This window comes from Ochotona curzoniae, unplaced genomic scaffold (assembly GCF_017591425.1).
Source record: "Ochotona curzoniae isolate NIBS_2020 unplaced genomic scaffold, NIBS_Ocur_1.0 scaffold_274, whole genome shotgun sequence".
Classification (NCBI taxonomy): domain Eukaryota; kingdom Metazoa; phylum Chordata; class Mammalia; order Lagomorpha; family Ochotonidae; genus Ochotona; species Ochotona curzoniae.
This window is the reverse complement of record NW_024467101.1, coordinates 2,855,194-2,878,696: the sequence shown is the minus strand read 5'-3', so window position 1 is coordinate 2,878,696 and position 23,503 is coordinate 2,855,194. Positions and strand designations below refer to the sequence as shown.

Genomic DNA, 23,503 nt, shown 5'->3' with positions numbered 1-23,503 from the left:
GGCGCTCCCCACAAAAATTTCCCCACAGTTCATGTATGCATTTCACACCATTTTTTTTTTAAATTCAGCATAATCTTAGTGTGATATTTGTTTATTTTTGGAGAAAACTGGCTAGAAAGCTCATTTGCAAGAGCGAACGAGCAGCCTGGAGACTGCAAGAAACACCGGAAACAGCGGCGCCAGCTCTGCTAGTTGGGCCTCAATTTGTGCATTCAGTCAACAAGGACAGAAACCTGAGAGCAAAAGAGCTGGATGTCAAGTATGCGTGCAGCACGTGGGGAATGACTCATGAGCTGTATGCACCGGTACGGAGTGCTGCTGGGAGGACTGGGAAGCCACACTGCTCGTTATTGTAAAAATTCGAGTTTTACGTTATTACCCAGAGCTAATTCCCTCAACCTGGTTCTTTACCATGAGCCGAAAACATCAGACGCAACGAGGTATCTTAGGAGGTTTATTCCAGCGGGGTGGGAAGGCTAGGAGAAAGGGGAGGGGAGAAACTGGAAGGAGAGAGAGGGGGAGAGAGAGAGAGAGAGAGGTGCACCTGGGGGCCTTTTTGTCATTCAGGTGAGCCTGCAAGGTGTGGGGGCGGGGCCTGCGGGGGAGTGAGGGCAGGTCCCTGGGAATGGTGCCTGACACTGTTACAGGTGATTGCCTAAGAATGATTGGTAAGTGGGCAGAGTTGGGGAAGGGGCAGGGAGACGGGGGATGGGATTCTCAGGTGAGATGCCCAATTGGTGGACGGCTGGACTGGCGCAAATTGGTGAGCTGTGAGGAAGGTGAAATGGCGCCGGGTCCAGGATGGGATATTCGAATAACTCCTTACACACACATCCTTAATTTCTTCATATGCAATTGCACAGGAATCAAAAATCTAAACATACAATATTGTATAATCTTCTTTGAAAGCAAAAAAAAAAATTATTTTGCAGATAAAGCTCCAAAATATATGATTATGAGAACAAAGGAAACTGAAGGAAAGTAAATCAAATTTGCTTGAATATGCCTGTCTTGACTATTTTTACTCTGATGGTATGCATTTTATCTGCTTATAAATGTATAATTCTTCTTTGCAAAGCTAAAAGAAACATGACACATTCATGCCAAATTTAGAAGCCAACTAGCTGCTCACTCTGGCTACAGAACGGATATGTCTGAACACAGGCAGAGCTTAAGCATGCTCATAGGCCTATTAGGTTCTCTAGAACTGGGGGCCTGGTACCCCTACCCTGTCTCTCAGGCGATCTTCCCTTCTGTCCCCTTAAGACTGACAATCATTGGGCTCACCTCCTGGTTTTCCCTGAGAGACCACACATGTCTACCGTGCAGGGATTTTCCCCTAAATCAGAAAGGAAATATTTAATGAATATTCCTTTTTTTTTTGTTCCCAATTATTCCTAAACATTGAATGAATGAAACTGGAAGAGTCCAGGGCAATCTGTTCTCTGAATGTTCCAGTAGCACTCAAGCCAGGGAGGAGGAGCATCTCCCACTGTGTATGCCTCGAGTTGCTTGCTCTGTCTTATACAAGTTGTCCATTGTTCCCCGGAAGGCTTCCCTGGGCAAACCATCATGACTTCGGGAAGAAGATAGAAGCATCCAGAAAAAGCAGAAGAAATTTCATATGTAAGATAGGTATTGAAATAGCAAACAGTCACCCACCCTGATGTTCAATGTGACAAGCTAACATTAGGGGTATGAGACGCGTGCTGTTCCAGAACAGGACACAAATTGCCACCTCAGAATATGCTTTACATTCAGGTGAGCAGGTGCACAATAGAGCAGCACCGAGCAGAGGGATCCGTGTTTTCACATCTGAACAGTGAAAAACAGTCTGAATATAGTTCAGACAGCTAATTTATGGCCTAACGGACAACTTGAGATGACCTTGTAATGCCCACTCCCATTAAACATAACGATAGTATTCAGACAGCAAAATAGTTTTATTTAGAGCTCACCTTTTCAAATATCAAGGTCAGAGCTGCAGTCCTTCCTGCCCCATTATTTAATTCCTATTTTAAAACCACAGAAGCAGACGAGAAACTTACCCAGCACATATTTTTTTAAGGACTTGGAAATGGTTTACTTCTATTTTTTTTTTCCTCCTTGTTTGTATTACCGGCAAAAATAATAGCTGCAACGCAAATGTGTATTTAGCTATAGATCTACATACGGGGTCTAAAGACATAAATAGGGTCAAAATAATTCTAGTGATTAAGTAAATGTTTGTGAAGCACTTGAGTGTCTATGCATTTAATTAAGCTTATCAAATCCCTCACGTAATTTCTTTCGGGGGCTTTGCCTTGGCCTGTTGTCAGTGAAGAAAGGGCGGGGAGTATGTTAAAATTAATGAGATTGCTGAAATGAGTTCTAAAATATGGCAGGCGATTCAAGTAGAGAACACATCTTTTGCTGTCCCTTTTTGCAGATAGCTGGAGCAGGCTAAAAATAGACATAGGTTCTGTAGCATTTGCTTTATTTAGAGGGAGGATCATGGAGATGAACCCAAATTAGAAAGGGTGGGAGGGATGGTAAAGAGAGGGGGTGGATGTGGCATCACAGGGATAGTGTGACAGCTGTCATTAATTATGTTTGTTATGGTGTTGCTCAAACAAACCTGCACCTGCGAGTCAACTGCACAGAGCTAAACATGCATGCCACTGGGTTATTATTAAGACCGCAGAATCTGAAAAAGCTTTGGGTGGTGTGCCAGTCTCGTGTTCTTTTTCATGTCGTATGACCATGATCTAAGAGGTTTCCTGTGGGCGAAGCTTCATGACAGGCAGGCAGGCGCTCTGCTTTTCTCAGCAACTTACTATAAATGACTGAACACACACTTGCATAAGGAGGTTGGAGTACAGCAAGTATTTGGCTGAGCGGTTAGGATGTTTATGTACTGCACCACAGGGCGTGAGATCAAGTGTCATCTCTGGCTTCAGACTGAATATCCCCACTCCAACGGAACCAGGGAAGTAGTGGGGATCGCCCATCATTCACTTCCTGCGATCCAGCCGAGATCCCCAGCTACAAGCTTCACCCCTGCTGAGTCCTGCCTGCTACATGCATCTGAGACGGGGACAACTGAATGGTAATTCTCTTTGCCTGTGTATTTCATCAAAGATAAAATGTGCATCAAGAGTTGCTAACTACCAACACTAGTTGGTACTTTCCAATATTCCTGTGACACCCATGTCCTCTTAAGCCTTTGGCATCGGGAATGTACAGAAACTTCGTAGAAAGGAGCTATAGACATTGAGATATGTTTATATGATTCTTTCCTGTACTCTGGTCTGTGAGGGTTAAGTCACGGGGATGCTGAGGCAAGGGCTGGTGTGAGCCTCAATGGCACACATGTCCCATAAAGCTATGACTCTTCCACGGAGATGATACACAGCCATCGGGTGCAGCTGAACATAGCAGTTGCACACACACGATCAGGGACCTCTCCTGACCTGCTGCCTCTGAATCTCCAGAGAGAAGGCTCCAGAAATTTTTACCCTATCATCCTGGTATACTTTTCTCTGCAAGGTAAAATTTGAGAAGCCTTGGGCTATGGAAAAAAAAAAAAAAGAAGCTCTGTAGCTTTGTAAAGTCATTTACTGAATGATGACAGATAAATGGATGTATTCACGTTTGCATCTCATTTGCTGAAAGCTCAGCCACTGCTATGTATTGGCATATTCCCAAACCAATGACTTCAACATTTCCCACACTGCTGTCTGTAGTTTTTGTTTTGTTTTTCCTGTTGATCTTTAACTTCTTTTTGGCAAAAATAATCCTCTGTAACTGTAAAAGCCAAGGAGGTTTCACAATTCACTGACTAAATAACCCTATCATGGTTGATTCTCTCAACATTTTTCTACTCGATTTCTTTCAAGACAGGATTATGTACAGGGTCAAAGTTCCGAATCCAAGGTGTTGCCTCCCATCTCCGACACTAGAAGGGAATCACCATAGACATGATTTCATGAACTCAGACATGGCACTAGAGATCTCACAACCCAGCCTTGCTCCATCACTTTCTCCCCACATGTTGGCCTTCCCACAGGTTCAGACCTCTGGAGACCAAAAAGTGCTTTCCTTTTTTTTTTTTCTGTCATACCCTAAACTGCAGTGTTCCCTGTTGAGAATGGCGAAGCAGCCAAAATTCACAGCACCCACTTGGAGTGGACTTTTCCCTGGAGTCTAGAATGCTTTCCCATCCAGGACTGAGCTAGAGCTGGGCAAGTATCCTTGTACACCATGCTGGTCTTCCTTGCGGAATGCAGGAGGCTCATCACTTGGGCCCAGCGCAAAACGAGTTAAGATGGATTGGAAAAAAAGGCTATCAAGACTACAGCCAGCACTGATACGAGATAGAGAGCTCTTGGCACCTGCTCCTAGGCTACGGACGTCTGGCCAAGCATCCTCCATGGTCAAGGTTATTTGTTTTTGCATTTCCCTGGGCATTCTGACTCAATCCTATCATGTTACCTCTGCCAGAGCAAGAGATAAAGAAGCTAAATTAAAACATCTTTTCAGGAGACCTTCAGGTAAGGATATCACCCCATTCCCCTGTCATACACCCCAAAACCAAACAGTGAAGAGTGAAAGCAGCCAAACCACGTGCCCTGCAGGTAAGCCAAAGCCTGTGACCAGCTCAGAGATCATGGGTTAGCTGCCATCTCTCGAGGCTCACTCAGTGACTGGTGAGCTAGGATGTCTTTATCAGCTCCTATGGAAAAGAACAAAACAAAACAAACTTGTACTACAATGTGAGGTCTGGAAGTTACAAGCAGAGAGGATTGATGCAAATGCACTGGACACAAAGCTCCCTTGATACGATGGCATAGCACCCCGAGCTCGTCTTGACTTTTATCGGAATCCACACCAGGTAAGTGGGGATCTACGGGAGAATCCCTGACTTCTTTTTCTCCTGGCATCGAATAGAGGACAAACCCACAACATTCTGTCCTCAGAGGCTCATTCTAGACCACAGACTCCATCCCCGCTTTCCCTTGAAAGCCCTGGTGTGGCTGCCAATTCAGGAGCAGGGCCCATGGTTTTTGCCATGGTAACACCTTGTCTCCAAGGCAGGAATCTTGACTTCACAATCAAATGGTGATGTCAAGAGGAGGAGACCTCATTGAAACCTCTGCCCACGTTCATATAAACTACATCTGCTGTACTTGTTAGTGTGTAAACGCACATCAAGAACTTGGCAGCGGTTTTCCGCATGGATGCAGAGTAACTGTTTACACATCCTCTGCTCTTACTTTAGGAAAAAAAAATGTTTTTTTCCTATGTACAAAAGTTCACATGCCTTCAGAGAATGTGTGAGAGACACTGCAGCCTGGAAAACAGGCAGCCAGAACTCGGAGTCTGCCAGCATCAGTTTACATCCAGCAAGTGCTGTGATGGTGTGGGCATCTCTGAATAGTGAAGATCCTTCCTCGGCCATTCCTGGACCATCCTGCACATCATAGGTGTTTGCAACTACTGGTAACTACATTGCCTTTTTAAAAAGGATTTATTGTTTGTTTTATCGGAAAGTCAGATATACAGAGAGGAAAAGAGACAGAGACTATCTTCTGCCCAATCGTTCACTCCCCAAGTGGCCACAGTGGCTGGAGCTGAGCCCATCCGTAGCCAGGAGCCTAAAGTCCCTTCCAGGTCTCTCACATGAGTGCAGGGTCCTAAGGCTTTGGGCCATCCTCCACTGCTTTTCCAGGGAGATGGATGAGAAGCACGGCTGCTGCGACACAATCAGTCCCCCTATGGGATCTTGGCACATGTAAGGGGAGGACATTAGCTGCTAGGCTATTGTGCTGGGCCCCTATACTGTCATTTAAAAACTAACATTCTGAAAAACAACCGAAATTTTTCATTTCCTACAAATAAGGAAGAAATGGACATGCAAGCACTGACCTTGTCACATGGCCTGGTGTATGACAAAACCATACAGAAAGCATCGTCTACCTCTGCTGATAAGAACAGCCAGGTCTGTACAAGGCTTGGCTTGCATGGGGTTTGGACTGAGATTGAAAAGCTAGGGAGGAGTGTTTCAGGCTGCTGAGCCACCCGGCAGCCTTCTTGGCAGAAGTGGCCACTGACCGTAAAGCTCAGGGGATGGAGAGCACGGTGCATGCAGATGGCTAGCAATAGTCGGGCGTTTCTCACGCAGAAGCAGAAGAGGGCACGTGCTCACTTCCCCGCACGGGTCTGAGAGATGACCCACGTGGGACTGTCATCCTCTTCTCTTCTACTCCAGGAAGACAGATTCCGGAGGCCCTGGTTGGGAAAGGCAATGTGGGAGCTGAGAGTGACTGGCTTTGTGCACCTGCACGGATGGACCCCAGTTCAATGTGAAATGAGCAAGAAGGAACTTGCAGTTGGTGAGTCTCTTAGGTCTCGGGCTGCTACGCCAGGTACCCTACGTTGTCCAATACTATTGCTCCTTAAACACTGGTTGACGGAGCAGGAGGTTTCTGAGGGCAAAGGCAGATAACGCACATTCCTATAGACTCCTGGCAGATCACCGCCGAGACTCCAAGCGTCCGGTCCAGAGCGCCTGCAGCTGGAAAGCCGTGTTGTCAGTGAAGCAGGTGCTGCACGTCTGGCTGTCAAGTGCTACCTCTGCCGTGCAAATGCTGAAAGCAAAATCTCATACAACAGCAACAGAGTGCTCACATGGTTCCAAACTGGTCCTCAACTCAGCAGAATAATAAAGATAAGGCCAATGAAAATCCCCTGAAGAAGGTATCCATGGAGACGATTACACAGCATTCATCTGTCTATGCTTTATCACCAGCATCCATCAGATCAGAAGCCTTTGCGTAGAAGCCATGATGGTAACAGCCCTAAATATTTTCGCATTAGCATTTCATTAAGACTATGCATTTCTTGGGCCCGGCGGCGTGGCTCAGTGGCTAAAGTCCTCGCCTTGAACGCCCCGAGATCCCATGTGGGAGCCAGTTCTAATCCCGGCAGCCCTACTTCCCATCCAGCTCCCTGCTTGTGGCCTGGGAAAGCAGTCAATGACAGCCCAAAGCCTTGGAACCCTGCACCCACGTGGGAGACCCGGAAGAAGTTCCTGGATCCTGGCTTCGGATTGGCATAGCATCCATCGGCCGTTGCGCTCACTTGGGGAGTGAAGCATTGGATGGAAGATGTTCCTCTCTGTCTCTCCTCCTCTCTGTAAATCTGACTTCCCAATAAATAAATAAATCTTTAAAAAAAAAGAATATGCATTTCTACATGATTGTTCTTTGGTTTTTCTCAGCTGACAGAAAGGTACTCTGTGATAAAAAAAAAATCTGTGTCTTTAAACTTGTACAGTTTATGTGCTACTTGACACAAAGGGATTTATACCAACACAAGAAATAAACAACTGGTTAACACACGGGCCAAACATAGGGACATATATTTGTCACAGGAAGAAATAAAAATAGCCAGAAAATATACGGAAAGGTGGTAGATGATATTATCCATCAGGGAAATGAAAAAAATCAAAGTCCCAATGAAGTGTCATCTCACTCCAGTTGGAATGACTGCTACTACCAGAAAGAAAAAAATAGCAAATGCTTTACAAAACTTTTGGGGAGGGCCTGGTGTGGTAGACTAGTGGCTAAAGTCCTTGCCTTGTACACACTGGCATCCCATATGGGCACTGCTCTAGTCCTGGCGGCTCTGCTTCCCATCCAGCTCCCTGCTTGTTGGCCTGGGAAAGCAGTCAAGGACGGCCTAAAGGCTTGGGACCCTGCACCCACGTGAGAGACCCAGAAGAAGCCCCTGGCTCCTGGCTTTGGATTGGCTCAGTTCCAGCCATTGTGGCCACATGGGGAGTGAATCAACAGAGGGAAGATCTTCCTCTCTGTCTCTCCTCCTCTCTGTATATCTGATTTTCCGATAAAAAGAAATAAATCTTAAAAAGAGAAACCTTTGGTGAGAATGTGAAGTTGCACGGCCATTCTGCAGGACAGTAGGAAGGTTCTCGCAAAAATTACAAACGGATCTATTACATGACTTAGCTGTCCCACTTTGAGGTGCACGTCTGAAGGAAATGACAGCAGTATAAACACTCGATCTGCAACCGTATCTGCTGCAGCCCTGTTCAAAACAGTAAACAGAGGGAATAGACCCGGGTTTCCGCCAATGGGTGAGTAGATAGAGAAAATGTGGAATGTTCACACAATAGAATAGTACTTGACCATGAAAAGGAATGAAGCTCTGAGATTGGAAATACATTCACTGTAATAAGAATGAAAGAAGCCAAAGCTGAGACATGCTGAATGTCCTCTCGTATGCGAAAGTAAACTTGATGTAAAATTAAAGTGGATTTGAAAGCGGATCATCACCAAGAAGTTGGCAAAGCTGGAGCAGGGGGAGAGTGGATGAACATGCAGCCAGATAAACCCAGTTAAGTCCCAGCAACACACAGCACTGTGAGATGACTGCAGCTCAGGGTCCTCAAGGAGAAGCCAGGCTTCAATATTTCGTAAAAGATAAATAGGTGGGAAATTTAACTCCCTGCTTTGGTCAATCTACCCTGCAGGCATGAGTTGGGAGTGCAACCAGGTAGGCATTTCCGGTTCATTTCAAAATGTTATAGTTCTTCCTAGCAGATAATGGCTTACAATTTCTTTTCCTTATCAAAGAATATTGATTGTCTCCCAAAGCAACACCATCTCCAGGGAAGGAACTGGGACAATCTTCTGGACTACAGGTGGCTCTACAGTAAAGGTAATAGGGCAGGGGTGGTGGTGGGGAGCGTTGTGTTAGCTCAACTGGCTAATCCTCCACCTCCAGGCAACTGCATCCCATATGGATGCTGGTTCGTATCCCAGCTGCTCCACTTCCACTCGAGCTCCATGCTAATGGCCTGGGACAACAGCAGAGGATGTCCCAGGGCCTCAGGATCCTGAATCTTCGTGGGAGACCTGGCGGAGGATCCTGGCTGCTGCCTTTGGTCAGGATTGGCTCAGCTCTGACCATGACAGCCATCTGGGGAATGAACCAGCAGATGCAATATCGATTCTCTGTGAATCTACCTTTTCAGTAAATCTTCAAAAAAAAAAAAATCAATCAGTTTTTAAAAAGAACTGGAAGCCCACAATTCTCAGGACTTTCAACTCAGTTTGTTTGGGGTTCAGGAATCCTTATCCTGACTTTTGGCTCCCGTACTGTGGATACATGCTTTAATTTTTCCTTTGTCTCTGAAGGAAATTTTGAGTTAAAACTCCCTTGGAGAATATTTCTACATGGATGGTTGGACAGGGTAACCCAGCCTGCTACATATCATTAAATGTTGGTTCCCAGAGCAGGCCAAACCAGGTAAGGTTTTGGGATACTGTCCTAAGAAACTGCTTCCTTCTCTCTAAGCACAAACTTGTCTTCTCTCTAAGCACAAACCTAGTAGGGGAAAGACAGACACACCAGTGCCTTCAGGACCCCAAAAGGAGCAGTCTTGTGGTGAGCGGTCATGTCAAACTGTGACACTGACGATGTCACAATATTTACTCAGCATCTTCCCTTAATATGCCTTTCCAGATCATTACCTCGCAATCCTGTAGAGAAAAAAAAAACTGCCATTTCAGTCCATGCTTTCTTGTGTGCAATGGAGCCCCAGCCTAGGAACAGATTTCCTGGAGTGCTATTTATATTGCCAACATGACTGTCACCTTTAGGTAAGCTGGCCTCCATCACAATGAAAGCTGTCTTTTCTCTTTGTCAAGGTCTATTATGTGCATACATAACAGAATCTCCTCTTTCTCCGCAGGCTGGGACCTGGTTAGGCAACGCGTCACATTTCTGCTTGTTAGACTTGCACTGTAGGGCCCTGGCATGATCCTTTGCACCTGCCATTATCCAGGTTTGAGAGAGTGTGTCTTGCTCGAGGGATGCCTGCGTGCTTTTGCTTCGTGCTCACTTCCAAGCATTTGGAAACTTGAAGACTAATCGAAGTTAAATTTGGACCTATCCTTTTTTTTTTTTTTTTGGCTCAAACTCTCAAACAGGTTTCCTCCATCATACTGCCTAACCTGTACCCATATTCAACAAAGTCCTTAATATGATTGCTTCATGTTTTGATGCTAGAAAATTGAAAATGAAAGAGATTTGATTTCTTGGTAGAGGAATCAAATAAGAGACTCCAGGTACTTGCTTTTTTTTTTTTCAGTTTGTAATTAGAGCACAGGATTGTTTTAAGCAGTAAGGCAGAGGAGACAAGAGATGATTCCAAGACATTATGGGAATCCTCGCGTCTTCCCTTCCTACACTTTTATTCCCACCTCAGCACAGTTTTAATTTACGATCAAGGAACCTGGGATGAGCTTTACTTATAGAGAAGTAAAAAGGTGTGTGTTGTTCAGAGGAGAATTTTGCAAACCTAAGATGTGTCGGAGAACATTACTTGCTCACATCACTCTTGTCTTCATGCCTGGCAGCCCAGTGCCTCCCCAGGGAGACCTTCCACCCCAGTCCAACCATTGCAGTGCAACCTACACCATACCCTCCATGATCCACTGGCAGGCTCTTCACTAACCTCCCTGCTCGTGTTCCAGGGCCCTCCTGTGAGAGCCTTTTTGGGGAAACAGGCATTCCTTGTGCTTCCAAGGATGACTGTGCCCCATGTCCCCTGCACCTGATGCGATGACAGGCATTCTATAAGAGTATGCTTCTTTTCTCCCATAGGCAATGAACCCTGACCTTGGAATGTGCCATTTTGTTCTGCACCTGTCCTTTGTAGGCACAAGAGGGCTTTACTAAAATTCTCTAAATGGACAAACATTTGGCCCAGGAGGTGTAAGATTCTGCTTGGTGAGCCCACAGCCCACATCAGACTGCCCACTTTGAGCTCCAGCTATGCCTCAACTTGGAGTCCTTACTAACTCACATCCTGAGAGGCACTGGTAATGGCTTGAGCACTTGGCTCTTTGTCACCCATTTTGAAAGGTCTGGGTTGAATCCCTGGCGCTTGCTCTGGTTTGCTTTGGGCATTTGAACTATTGGATGGGCCATCTTTCTGATGGCATCACTTTGTATGGCAACTAAAAGTAAAAATAATGAATAAAAAGGCTAACACAAAAGTGAACGAATGGAGAGGCATTCAGTGTAGGAATGAAGATGTCTTATCTCTCACTGGAGTGCGCTTGATGCAATATCCAGCTTTAAATCTTGACTCCAGATTCCTGACAATACATGTTCTGGGAATAAGCGGTATCTTTCAAATAATCCAGTTCCTGAATTCCATTTCCAGCTAAGAGCTGTAGTGGCTAATTGGGTAGTGAAGCAGTAAGTGGGAGCTATCACATTTTCCAACTCTCTCTGGATCTTTTTCTTTCTTTCTTTTTTTAATTTAAACTTCCACGGTGAACTCTTTTTTTTTTCTAGTTCTATTTTTTTTACAGGCTCCCCCCTATTTCATTTTTTTTTTAAAGGATCGATTCTTTTTTATTGGAAAGGCAGATTTGTAGAGAAAAGAAGAGGCAGAGAGAAAGCTCATCCATCCAGCGCTCACTCTCTAAATAGTCAACATGGCCAGAGTGAGCTGGTGAGAGGCGGGGAACCAGCCTCTTGCAGATTCCCCCAAGGGCTCATGGTCCCAAGACGTTTAGGCCATCCTCTACTGCTTTTCCAGGTCATCAGGTGGGAGGAAGGTGAGTGGAACAGCCAGGACATGAACTGGCAGCTATACGGAATGCTGGAACTTATGGGCAGCAGATTAAATAACTCTATCTCTTTTCTCCATAACTCTGCTTTTCAAATAAATAATCTTTAACAATGAGCAACCATGGGTCACATTACGCAAAAAGTCATTCTTTATGCTTAGATCTATCTCCTCTCAACTTCTTAATGGCAAAATAAGTTCTCTCTCCTCTCTCTTCGTTCTCTCTCTCTCTCTCACACACACACACATGGTTCAAAAGCCAATAAAGGCCTGGCGGCGTGGCCTAACGGCTCAATGCGCCGAGATCCCATATGGGCGCCAGTTCTAATCCCGGCAGCTCCACTTCCCTATTGTGCTTACTTGAGTCATCGGATGGAAGATCTTCCTCTCTGTCTCTCCTCCTCTCTGTATATCTGACTTTGTAATAAAAATTAAAAAATCTTAAAAAAAATTTAAAAAGCCAATAGAAATGAAATTAAGTGATAAGTTTGTTCTGCAAAAACTGTGTAAATCCCTGCACATAGGGATCCTCAAAAAATAAACAAACTCCTCTTAGAAATCCATTTTCACTTGATCTTGGCCAAAAAGCTGAGAAGTAACTAAAACCCATTTTATACTAATTGTTTGCATGTTTGCGTTGGTCTTGTATGTACACAGACATAGCTACCATTTATGGATAGCAATGTATGTGGTGGTGAATAGCTAAAAGATAGATAGATAGATAGATAGATAGATAGATAGATAGATAGATAGATAATTGATCAAAAAGTCCCATTTCATGAATCACCAAGTAAAATAGCATTTCCTATCACACTGGAAGCTGTGAGGAGGAGGGCCAGCCATTCACAAAGCTCTCCTATCAGTCATTAACACCCAGACTTTTAATGGACACTATTTCTGCTTTCTCACAAAGCTATGATTAGATTGGCAAAAATCCCAACATTTGTCGACATTCTTTGTGAGTGAATCTCTACAGAAACCAGCACTCCTGGGTTGAAAACCGGAATGAAAATGGGCTCGGTGCCTTTAGAAGCCATTGTGGCAATACACAGAAAAAAAACTGCATCTCACCTTAGACCCAGCGATCCTTTTTCTAGGAATTTAATCTGCATGCACTTGTTTGTTTGCAATTGTGTAAAATGGCACACGTTCAAGTTTAGACACTGGGCCTTTATTTGTCTAAGATTAAAAAAAAATGTAAAAGCCTATCAGCTGGGATTCATGAAATGAACTGTGGCGTAGCTTTATAAGAAAATTGGGGAGGGCATCGCTGAAGTTAACGCCCGCCCAGATTCTCGCCCTTGCTCCCTCTGGCTGTTCAGGTCATAACAGACTTCAAGATCTAGCTGAGATGCAGTCACATGGCATCCTCTCTCTCTCTCTCTTTCTGCATCCTTCTGCTCCCCTTACTCAATGCCTATTTTGTGACTATTCATTATGTTTAATTTGCCTGATGAGCATATATGAATTTGTACTACTTTTTTGAGAATACACTGTAGCCACCCTCCCTTTCTTGAAAAGTTTAGCCTTGGAAACTAGGTCCTCAAAGGGACTGAGTGCCTTATTCTGTGACCCAGGCCCAGCGTAAAGGCTTATTTATGCTCGACTAACCAATGTGTGTCTCACACAGCCGAGCAACCTGAAGAAAACAGGAGACATTCTCCAGAATTGATGTTAAATGAATGGAAATGTCTCGATGAAATTTCAAAATCTAACAGCACAGCAGCCCAAGGATGGAGCAAGCCCTAGTCATCGATTTAGAAATTCATTTTAATGATAAGATAATGAAGATAAACATATTATACAGTAATGAATGGAAGCAAAGCAATTTCTTACTCTGATATTTTTCCGATTATTTCTAATTCCAGCTAGTTTAGGGATGATAAAGCCTATTGACATCCTACCTCAAATAGGAGAGTAAGATACGATCCTGAAACAGACCAAACACAGTGCAGTGGAGGAGTCAACAAAACCTGGTAGGATGGGTAAGTGGGAGGTTCACCATCTTAGGCTCACTGAGCACCAACATAAAACCGACTACCGGATGTCACAAGGTTAGACAGGGTAGACTTGAAGTACCTGCCAACAGAAGCACTGATGAACCTGTTTCCCAAACATCCACTTGAGGAACAATTCAAGAAACACATTCACATCCCACACATGGACAACCACATGTGGCGGTAGCACAAAGTTATCCCAGAAGACCAATACATGCAGAACTGTAAAGAGGTATTGAAGAAGAAAAGAAACAGCAAAAGCACATCAACTAACTCCCATGTAGACACTAAACCCAATGCTCTAATCTGCCCCCTTCATAACCACTGGGAAGTGACTGATGCAGACAGCACTGCTCCGATACTCAGGAAAGAGGAAGTAAAAGTACAATAAGTTGAGTCACTTCTGCCAACTCACTCACCGAATCATCGCCGGCATCTGAAGGTAACCCCATGGCAGCCTCCTTTCCAGAAAGAATCTTCGAGAACCAGAACAAATTGATTTTTTTTTTGTCTAATGACTGTCCCCTGCTCACCTCACTGGACTGAAGTGCTAGAGAGCATGGCTCTTAGTCTCAGTGCTCCACAGTTCTCATTTTCCCGGACTCATACAGTTACTCTAAAGAATGTCGTTTGGTACCACGTGCAATTGTGAAGTCAGCCTGTGGTCGACAGAAACGCTTGCTTCCTCTCCCTGTCATCCTGATGGGAACAAGCGCAGGGAGACAGCAAAGCAGGGATGACTGATTGGCAGGGTAGCCACCATCACTCCAGCTGCCAGCAGGAAGGCCGTGTGACTGCAAGACTGACAAGTTCACTGTGAACAGACCAACGCCATCAGCAAAGAGCTCTGTTATCATTCTGGATAATTGTTTTTAATGCTTACAGTTCCTTATCTGAAACTCATATTTATGCGAATGTCTTGAAACGATGCACGACGGGTAAGCCAACGACAGGGTAATTTACAAACTAGTTTGAACACTAACAGACCTTGACAGGGAAATCTTGAAGAAAAACAGATATTTTCTAAAAGACAGGAGCACATTTCTTCGTAAGATTAAAAAATGGCAAGTTGGCCTAGTATGGTAAGTCTCTGCCTGCAGTGCCTGCATCTCCTCTGGGCACCGGTTCAAATCCTGACTGTTCTCCCTTCCAGTACGGCTCAGCTCGCTGCTTCTGGTCAGGGAAAGTACCAGAAGTGGGCTTCAGTTCTTGGGAGCATCTTTCTCCCTCTCTGTCTCCCTTTTCTAATTCTGACTTCCAAATAAAAATAAAAAGCACGTGTCTTTCTAACCTGAGAAGCATCTCTACCTTGCAAATGACAAAGAAGCGTACAGGTCCTATGAGGTGAGATGTCTTCTGTTAGGGGGAGAAACAGCATTAAGGAATCCACCCTCTCCCCCAAGATAGTGACCACAAGGTAAAAACTGCAGCTTCATTCTCCCAGTACTTGTTTCTGCCTGCAGAGTACTACAATCCAGGTACTAGGTGTTGATAAACATACAAGAAAAAAACCAAAGTTCCCGGTCTCAAGCAATTGAAAACAACCGGGGAAGAAACACTCAACAGAAACTAATTTGTACAGAGAATGATGGAGTAGACAAATCATGAGAATACTAACTGCAAGCTCAAAAGGCGGGAGTAGTGAAACAGAGGGAGTGTGATTGAGGAACGAAGAGTGGATCAAAACCCAACCTAACCCGTTCCCCACGTGGACACAGACTGGAAATAGTTTGTGACTGGTGAGGGCTCCAAATACTGATGGGCATAATTTCCTGAGCCGAAAGATCAAGTTCCGTAGTTTGTGATTAAAACAAGGGGAAGCCACAGAAGGATCTGAGGACACTGGCGGGATGAAAGCTGCTCTCGGAAAACAGGCAAAGCCAAAAGAAATTCCAAACGAATCCTGGAACTTCACTTAAAATAACCGACCTTCTCTGCAAGGTGTTTGGGGCTTCGGTCCCACTGGCTCCTCAAACCGCACATCCTTGCACTCATTGTGCTCCGTGGCTCTGAGGTTCATGTTTTGCCTTTTTACATCACGCGAAAGAATGCTTGAATTTCTCCCCACCAAGGTCGCACAGTGAATACAATGTCATAAATCCCTAAGAAAGCACCTGGAAGAACTGGGGTATGATTGTATTTCACAGAGAGATATTACACTGTGGATTCCAAACCTTATTCTAAGAGCACTAAGGGCGAGATTCTGCTATTGCTCTTGAATCTGGCACAGGTGTTGCCCAAGTTGCTGAACACTTGTCTTAGATCAAAGCATAATTGTGTTATGGGATTCCAACAGAAAAAAGGAGTTTCTGGAATACATGCTTAAAATTAGTTTGTAAGATTCAAATCAAACAAATGCAGAATTTCTTAATTTCACTGTAACTTAGCTGGTCAGATCAGTCATAAATTAAAAAAAAAAAAAAACAGATCCGTCATGTTGAGCAGCTGTGGCATTTCTTCATTCTCTTTTTCCTTATTAAACTTAATTCTTAAGACTATCCATTCCTAGGGAAATTCCCACAAATTCTTCCGTATCACAAATATTTGGCTAGATGTTTCATATGCCTCACTCCTAATCTGCATATTAAATATGTATAAATGTTGCTATTTTCTATTAAGCAATTAAGACTGAAAAAAATGCCAAGTTTTCTAACGTGGAAATGTTATGATAATCTTGATGTATCAGGATTCCAGATTTGAGCAGAGATGAAAGCATTCCTTCTTGTTTTGAGTTTAATATGTAAATGTCAGGCCCAGCGCAATAGCATAGTGGCTAAAGTCCTTGGCTTGAAAGCACCGGGATCCCATATAGTCACCGGTTCTAATCCCAGCAGCCCTGCTTCCCATCCAGCTCCCTGGGAAGGCAGTTGAGGACGGCCCAAGGCTTTGGGACCCTGTACTCGCGTGGAGACCCAGAAGAGCTCCTGGCTCCTGGCTTCAGACTGGCTCAGCTCCAGCCATTGCACTCACTTGGGGAGTGAATCATCGGATGGAAGATCTTCCTCTCTGTCTCTCCTCTTCTCTGTATATCTAACTTTCCAATAAAAATAAATAAATCTTAAAAAAAATATGTAAGTGTCTGCTATATTTCTTCTTTCTCCAAGGCCATATTAGAGCCTGTGGCTCATTGGTTATTCATCTTTTGTTACTTGAAATGTTTTAGAAATAAGTGTTTATTACTCTTGTTCAATGCTGAAAGTAAGCACCAATGATTCTCCAAAACCAACATATAAATAATTGGATCATTCTTCAGTTCATTATCTTTTCTCATATTTTGAGGCTGTTTGTTGCTTCTCAGAGTTTGGAAAGAAGCCATAACTTGTTATTACATTCTTCCACTTTAACAATGCAATCTCAGGACTTGACATAGGTTTCACTGCAGCCTCAATTAATAAGGGGGCAGGAGAAGTTTGACGAGGAGATACTGCGAAAGAGAAGGGAAAGACCACACAGAGCAAATTCACATGTGAGAGATGGCTGTAGGAAGATCTTCCTGCACTGAGATCTTCAAGAGAAAGCAAATCTATCCAAGGTGAGTTACATCTCCCATTCTCTCCATCTTCAATGTCTTCACATTAGTTTGCTTGCAAATCGCCTTGTGTCCACGAAGCACTTGGAAGTGCTCCTCCTTCCACTTGGAGATGTTTTACTGTGACGCAGCAGCTCTTTGAAGCCATCTGGAGCTGAGTTTGAACCCCATTTCCCCTAGTCTTACAGCTTCAAGCCTTTTGACCCTAAAACAATGGTTGCCATTGATTGTCTATTATATGCCCCTATTATTGCTCATGGAAAGACGAGGAAAACAAAAGAGCCAAACAACTCATTGTGGTAGGAAAAAAGCCACAAGAGAGAGCGTGGCAAGCTCAGCATTGTGCATTGGCTAAGAATCATTCACGTAATCTTGCCAGAGTTGACATGAGGTCATGTGGGGCAATGACAGTGGGGTAATGTCTCTCTGGGATTTGCGTATTGGAAGACACAAGTGTTTGAAAAACCACCATGCCCTAACAAGGCCAGGATAAGAATGAGAGGGGGCTTCAGAAAACAGCATGGTTTATATTATTACTCTGTGTTATCTGAGACTGCTTTCTTTGACTCAGTTACACATGAATAAATGGATACTTACATAAACAATGCATAAAACTTCATAACTTTATCTCAAAGTGTATTGTTACAACTCTTCGGATACTTATTGTTGTTAGCCACTTGTTATACCTAATTTATAAACGCTATCCTATTCGGATATGTGGTATATATGTACAGGTATAACTGTCATATTCACATATTTAAGATTGGGTGTCATCCACATTTTTAAGCATCCACTTGGGAATCTTGAAACATGATCCCTATGGTTGAGGGGAATTACTGTACCAAAAATACGAGTTATATTACATTACCTTTAAAAGCCATTCAACAATGTCTCTCCTTCTTTCAGATTCGTGCCTGGAGTGAACCCCAAACATCCTTCACACTCACTTATTCTGGATCCTTTTTTTTTTTTTCATAGTTACCATTATAACGTCTTTGTCTTCCCAATTCTGACCCTTGCATGCACAAGGACTTGTGCATGCAAGAAGTCTTTCCTATTCAGTTTAATCCAATGTGAGCAGTGTGCCACAGAGTAGCAACATCTGAACAGTCAGCTTTGAGCACTGAATTACATACTGTCTTAGATGCTTTTTTTTTTTTTTTTCATTTCTTAAGGGCAGTGACATCCTCTTTATAACAGGAACTTCGTTTGAATTGCCTGGATTCTGACAATGGCTGAGATAGCAATTAATCAGCAAACACCCCAGCCCTCTTCACTTTTCCTGTTTCTGACCATACTGTCTGCTATTCCTTTTAAAATTTCTATCCATTTGTGCACGAGTTGGGAACTACTTTGATCAGAGAGAAGTCCTGCAGATGCTACATCAGCACCTCTGTTCCAAAAACACCCACTTTCTCTTTAGTTATCATTCTGTTGGTGTTTATTTTGGTCTCGCCGTTGTTTCTTGGTTGTGTTTTAGAGTGTTTAAAACGTGAACTGCGTAGGCTTTTCTGTTCTAATGCACCTGATTCATCTACTCAAAAGGCTTGGCATCCACTGATTCTGATCTTGCCTTGGACATCAATCTGGAGATGCCTACCTTCTTCAGTACGGAAAGTGCATCTCCAGGAATACATGGACCCCCAAGCTTGAATGATGGCAGTATCCACTATACCTCTTCAACCTACATCTTCCTAACTGCTCAAAAGGAGCTAACAGAGACCAGGGGCTTTTCATTTGCCAGGCATGTGGCAGTTACTTTCAGGATGCTCTTTTACTTAGTCTTGGCAGTATCTGACATGATGTCAGTGATTATGTCATCTCATATTACAATCTATCTGTGCTGAGTCATAGATCTTGTTATCTATAGGGTCTGGACATGAACTTTGGTTGTCACGTCAAGCTGTACTTGAGGTCTTTAACACAATATTCTTCCTTCATAAAGCCTTATAAGTTAAAAAGCTAAAGATGACGCTTATCTCTTCTTTGCTCAACATGTCTTCATTTTAGCATGCACTGCTTTTTTACACTCAGTCCCTTCTTTCAAGCTTTTTCTGATCCTCAGTAGCTGTTGCCAACTCAATATGAGGACACAAAGGATGCAACGTAAGTGTCTGTATCGATTATTGAGTTGGTTCAACTTGACAGTTATCACTGAGACACAACAGGTGCTTTTAAGGGAATTTCCTGAATGGCAAAATAAAATCCTAAGATGGAAATCTTACTTCTGTTTTACAAGATACCTGTTGAAAACACTTAGGTAATCTAAAACTCACCATGAGGGACAATGACACTTTTCATTTCAATGTTCAAAAGACACGTCAAGTAGTTTTATAAATGATACTAAATAATTCTGGTAGGGAAGAGAAACCAGGGTCTTAAAGAAGAGTAATCAAAGCTTAAATTTACAATTTAAATTGTAATTGGGATTTTAGTAAGTCAAGGTGGACGTATGCATCAAATTCCTTACAATTCCCTGTTACTGTTGACTCAATACTTTTTGTGTGTCTATTTCAAAACCTGATTGGCTTAAAAAACATTAGAATTGTTCTTGAAGTTCTGATCAATTTGAATTCCTCTTCTATAATGTTCTTATGATTAAACTAGAACACAGAAACTTTCCTATTTTCTGGAACTGTTATCTGGAACCATGCTGTTACACTGTCCTGTTGGGTCCCAAACAACATGAGGGATTTGTCATCATCAAGTTCACATGCGGAAGTCTGATGATGTCCTGCTTGCTGGAGATAAGCAATAAGAGATGAGACTGAAACATTTGGCATCTTCAGACAGATTCTCTTGGCTAAAGTCATAACAGTATCAGTTACTGGTTACTTGACCTTGAAATTGTTACTGAATTCTTTGAGTTACAATATTCTCATCTGTAAAATGAAAATCATGCTACAAATATCATTGAAACAATATGAGGTACTATCTATCTATCTATCTATCTATCTATCTATCTATCTATCTATCTTCTATCTTTCTATCATGTAGCTATTTACTCAGCTTCTAAAGCCTAAACCTCTTCTTTCTAACCTTAATGTAGACAAAAAAAAAAATCAAAACTATGATATAGTCTCTGCACTCATTCCTCATAACCTCCTGATCTTACATATTGTATAATGCCAATAACCATGGTATTCTTTCTGGTGATTTAAATTTGCTGAACACTGACTAGGTTGCCAGGGCTTCACAGACACTGCAAACACTGCTCTACTGTTGATTTCTCCTGGATGGAATCAAGAGCAACCAGAGGGAGAAATTTCTGTCCACAGCCAGGAATAACACATGTTATAATAGTGTTCAATTGGGACTGGATGGGACAAGTGGTGGGATAAAATGTTCTCTGCAGAATATGAATTGTCCACTTCCCCACCCCTCTTTCTCTTTGGGGGATTATTTTCTTCATAGCGTGTTTGTAATGTGACCTGACTTGCACACTTGTCTTCCTCATGCATCGCCAGGAAAGGAGAAAACAAATGAAGACGAAATGCCAAGATCCTAACTGCAGACAGAAACCCGCCATGATGGAATACTTGGGCAATTCTCGTTTTCCCATCCATTCGTGAATACACTGCATCTCCACCTTCCCCTGCTGTCTCTTGTGCTGTCAAAGTCTAGGCAGAAAGAAGGGATTCCTATTTGCTCTGAGACAGTCTTGCTAGAGACCACTAACAGAGCAAAAGAAATTCAGAAGAACCTCAAGGTAACTAGGAGAACATTGAGGAATCGTCCCTCTTCAAATACAAATGTCTGAATAATTGGAAATGCTCATCTTGTATCATTCTGATTATGCATGGCTGCTTCCATAACACCTGACCAAGCACGCTGTGGACTCTGACTATCTCAGAGAACGGATGTGGGACCCATTGCGCCTGCTGTTTCTAGGGACATCCCATTTACCATCTACCGCATTTAACAGCTTTCATTTGCAAGTAGGTCGCATACTTGGCAGTAACTGGTGGACTCAATACAGAGTGACTCGAGGCAAGTGTCTTCACCCAGTAGAGAGAGATGGCGATGAGCTACGAGTGAGACAGATCGTTACATTGCACAAGCATCTTAGGCGTGCTTGGCACATGTCACTGTTACACTGTTACACCTCTGATTTGCTGTGGCTGGGGGTCCGGCATGGGAGATGGTATGCCACAGATTGCACACTGCATGACAGGCACTGAGCAAATTTACACAAAAGGATGGGAAGCTGTAAAAGTAAGGCATGGGCCCGGTGCAGTAGGCTAGCGGCTAAAGTCCTCGTCTTGAACGCACCAGGATCCCATATGGGCACTGGTTCTAATCCCAGAGGCCCTGCTTCCCATCCAGCTCCCTCTTTGTGGCCTGGGAAAGCAGTGGAGGATGGCCTAAAACGTTAGGACCCTGCATCCACCTGGGAGACCCAGAGGAAGTTCCTGGCTCCTGGCTATGGATCAGCACAGCATCGGCCATTACTTCGGGAGTGAACTAGCACATGAAAGATCTTCCTCTCTGTCTCTCCTTCTCTCTGTATTTCTGACTTTGCAGTAAAAGTTTTTTTTTTTTGAAAAGTAAGGGATTTTAAGGCTTTAAGTGTCAAAGTCCTACTCATCAGCCTTGACATTATTCCTTTAAAAGTCAGCACCTCTTCTCCACTTACTTTCAACTTCATACTTGTTTTCCAAAGGCTAGAAAATCTATTTTTAGCCTGCTGGATGGAGTAAATGAAAGAAAGCCAGCGTTTGTGCGAATCAGCTCTTACAAAGGAGTCTAAATTACCATTGCAGGAAGCGAACATAGTGAGTTTTAGAAGTCATAGGAATGCTGCAATTTGATTCAGCTAAAATTTGCGTTGCCTTACTTCATTTTCTTTCAGGTTCTCTTCTTACACTATTAAAATGATGGCCGGGTTCCCTCTGAGCTTCTTGCAAAACAGTGGCATTAATCTGCAAAGTGCTGTGTGTGTCCTACAACTATGCCTCTATGCAAATAGGTGTTGTTCTTAGCTAACGGGCAATAATATTTCTAGAAGCAGGCTTAAAATTTGTGCATTAGTATCTGTTGTGGATCTTTCATAGAAACATGTAATTTTAGCGTAAGATGAACACACAAGACTTCATTAACTTTCCCTCACAGGATCTGCAAATATAGACAGCTCTGAAATGGTAAAAATCATGTACTTATTCAAGTAGGAGAGCTCAGTAAAATTCAGATCCAATTTCTTTCATTCCAGACTTTTCACTCTTCCAAATATTTAAATAGAAAAAAAAATTAAATGAGATGTTTTATCGGAAAGCCAGGCAGTATTTTTCCCCTTTCCCCCAAGCAACTATAAACGATGATACCATCCCGTGATGGTAACAAGGCTACATCTTCTCTTGGTGTGGTAAACCCTCTCTGTCCCTGGTGTGTGCTGGGGTCCCAGGACACAGGAAAATCTGTGTGTGCACTGACAGACCCTCACCAGAGAGGGCGTCGGCATGGTGCATCCCTGAGCTGGGTCAGATCACAGCCAAGCTGGCTCCTAGAGGAACTGCCTTTCGGGAACCCCACATGCCAGCCCAGTAACACCCAGCACAGAGAAAAAAACCCAATGAGCCCTGTTCGAGTGAGAACCCCACTGCAGTTCACAGGATAGCACCAGGTCTCAGCTGCTCATCCACTCCCCAAATGCCCACGGTGATGGGGGCAGGGATAGGGTTGCAACCAGGCGACAGGCACGTGATGGTCAAGGGCTCAACTACGTGAGCCATCGCGGCTTCCTCCCTCCAGGGGTAGCACATGTAGGAATTCGGATTCAAGGGCCATAGCAGGTGTCTGTACTACTAAAATAACCTTCCTCCTCTTGGCTAGGTTGCTTCATCTTTCTAGAATATCCTTCTCCAGATCGACTACCTTATTAATCCATTCAAATCTCACAGTTTCCAAGAAATCACTTAGAACTACAACCAGAACCTTCAGATGCATCTGTGTTGGTCATACTCGGAGTCCATCCAGGGCAGCTGGCATACGATGATGTTAACGGAAACCTTACTCTCCTCTACCCCATGCTTTGTTCAGTGGTAACATAAAGACTCTAAGATCCTAAACACGGGGCTCATCTTACTCATTTATTTCCTACTCTGCGCCTGCTACCTCTTGTACAAGTTATGCTGTGTCGCTCTCTGCTTATTCCTCATTCAGCTCCCACCAGCCACGCAGAACGACTTGCAGATTCAGTTACTTCCAGAAGACTGACACGCTTTATGCTGAAGTGTATTTCTTTCTCCCTCGAACCTTTCCCATTCACCTGATGCATTTTGATTTCAAGTCTTCCATATGTTAATCATGGTGACCCCATCGTTAATAAGCAGT

At 43.5% G+C, this 23,503-nt stretch overlaps 1 protein-coding gene and 1 long non-coding RNA gene across 2 annotated transcripts in view; one reads left to right on the top strand and one right to left on the bottom strand.

Moving 5' to 3' along the window:
• LOC121171848 (contactin-associated protein-like 5) overlaps positions 1-23,503 on the bottom strand; it is a 462,350-nt gene that overhangs the window by 179,306 nt on the left and 259,541 nt on the right. The window lies entirely within an intron of this gene.
• LOC121171908 lies at positions 5,125-10,050 on the top strand. Its single transcript, XR_005886176.1, has 3 exons — positions 5,125-5,481; positions 9,201-9,312; positions 9,758-10,050. It is a non-coding gene; the product is annotated as an uncharacterized LOC121171908 (long non-coding RNA).